This window comes from Nanorana parkeri, unplaced genomic scaffold (assembly GCF_000935625.1).
Source record: "Nanorana parkeri isolate BGI_ZX_2015 unplaced genomic scaffold, ASM93562v1 scaffold118, whole genome shotgun sequence".
Classification (NCBI taxonomy): Eukaryota; Metazoa; Chordata; class Amphibia; order Anura; family Dicroglossidae; genus Nanorana; species Nanorana parkeri.
In genome coordinates, this window is record NW_017306386.1 from 1,259,394 (window position 1) to 1,261,725 (window position 2,332).

Sequence of the window (2,332 nt, forward strand, 5' to 3'; positions counted from 1 at the left end):
AAAAAAAAAAAAAAAAAAAAAAAAGTCAGTCAATCTGTCTGGGGATCATGTTGAAAATTCTCAAAAGAATAAAAACTACCACAGCTTTAACCAGGGAAATATATTTTTTAAGTATTGATACTTACTATAAGGTATCTGGAGGGCCAATGATTAGCACTTCCCATCTGTATAGGTCATTATCATCTATTAAGCCCGCTGAGAACCCTTCTACTGGATTTTTATTTAGTTCTGCAAAAAGAACACAAATAATTGATGTTAACTGAATATTTTATTGCATTTTTGTTTAGGAGCTATTGTCATGCTTGGATAAGTAACATGCACATATACAATTATCAATCTTGGATTTTAGTTCCGTATAGTCACTGATGGGTTAAGTTGCACATCTGCTTGTTATGTGTATTACAAAGATCTGGGGGAGATTTTCCAGAGGCTATTTAATGTGTTTGCTTATGCCATTTGGGAAAATCCACTGGGAAGAACTTAACACCATGGAGGTAGTTGGACAGAAGTGAGATATCTGGTGGGGAAATCTCACCAATAAAGTTCCCAATGACAGAAACAAAAACCCAGTGAGGCCTTTAATGCTGGAAATAAAAGCAACCGCGTACATGTGAAACACGGTGCTTCAATACAAAGTTATCCCCTTTCAATAACCAATAGGATCTTTTTACAAAAATATCTTCAAGTCATCACAAAAATGCAAGTTTAATTGTAAACACGAGCCACCGGAAATAAAAACAACATTACCTACAGTACAAACTACAAGTGTGAAGGGTACTGAAGACGCAGGTCAGCTATTTTGTATTGAACAGCATTTAAAATGGAATAAAGAGGAAGCTTTACTTTTAGTAATGGAGTGTTCAACTAGGCCTGTTGCTAGTTCTGATAAGAGCTTGCCATCCACCATGCAAAACTGAAGTGTTGGTTTTAAGAGGAGTTGAACTCAAAAAGTGAACCTGCATTAAAGAAAACATGATTTCCTTTTTTCCAGAAGTATACCCATCATGCTGACCGGGAGTATAAATCAATCCAATCTATGATCCCACTTCAGAGATCACATGACCAAATGCTCGGAAATTGTCATGTGCAAAGCAATAGAGGGATTACAGAAGAGGTTTTTTTTTTCTCTTCAGGAAAGTGTTTCAATCTTGGTATTACTCCATCACAGGAATACTTGACAGATACTGTATATTGGACTACAGGTCCACTTTAAGCAAAACATACAGAAAATAATAAAAAGGTATTTTGCAATGCAGGCTTTTAAATCATACTAGGTAATTAACCTGTAAATCCGAGCTCCAGCCAAACAGCTAAATACACAGATGAAATGCATATACAAGAACCAAGAGATGTGTCAGCAGTCCCGGAAGTGTCCAATAGCAGCGGCACCCGGGGCTTTTCAATAGAGTAAAGAATTTACTTGTCACTCCCCAGACTGGTAAATATACAACGTATTCTGTTAGATGCTGGAGTTTTTTTTTATACTAGAGAGAAGAATCACCAAATAAATGCAACACGGTCTTGTCGCCGCATGGACAGTGAAGGAGAATCACACGGAGGAGCTGATTTTTTTCATTCTGCTACCTCTACCCGTCAGGCAAGTTCCTTGTCAGGCATGGCCACCGTATCAAACCCAAATGGCCCCTTGTGCCACTTCACTATTCTTTCTCCTCCTATAACAGTGATGGCGAAGCTTTTTGAGCCGGAGTGCCCAAACTGGATCACTAAACCAACTTCGGTATCTCAAAGTGCCAACCCTTCAATTAGACCTGAATACTCTCAGGGGGGCTCTGCAGTTCTGAGGTGGTCTGTACGGGCTCTCAGGGGGCTGTATGGCTCTCAAGTGGGCTCTGTGGGGTTTCTGGTGGTCTGTACAGGCTCTCAGAGGAGCTATGCAGCTCTCAGACGGTCTATTATGGCTTTTGGGTGGGCTCTGTGGTCCTTCTGGTGGTATGTATGGGCCCTCTGGGGGGCTGTGCGGCCCTCTGGGGGGCCTATAAGGGTTTTCAGGTGGGCTCTCAGGTGGTCTGTTTGGGCTCTCTGGAGGGCTGTGCGGCTCTCGGGTTGTCTATAAGGGCTTTCAGGTGGTTTATATGGGCTCTCTGTGGGGCTATTCTGCATTGCTGTATAATTATCATACAGCAATGCAGAATACCCCCAGCTATGCGGGACTACAAGTCCCAGCAATACATTATAATGAAAGTCAGCACTACACAGCAGAGATGTAACTAGAAACCTAGTCTTCCCCGCAGCAATAATAATTTATTATTGCTGCGGGGAAGGGGGGCAATTATTATCGCTGCCTGGGGGAGAATTGTTTTTAGGCAGGAGT

At 41.6% G+C, this 2,332-nt stretch overlaps 1 protein-coding gene across 1 annotated transcript in view; it reads right to left on the reverse strand.

Annotated features, from left to right (window-relative positions):
• The window catches only part of UBE2G1 (ubiquitin conjugating enzyme E2 G1), a 38,470-nt gene that overhangs the window by 13,526 nt on the left and 22,612 nt on the right, over window positions 1–2,332 (reverse strand). The gene's annotated exons all lie outside the window — the stretch shown is intronic.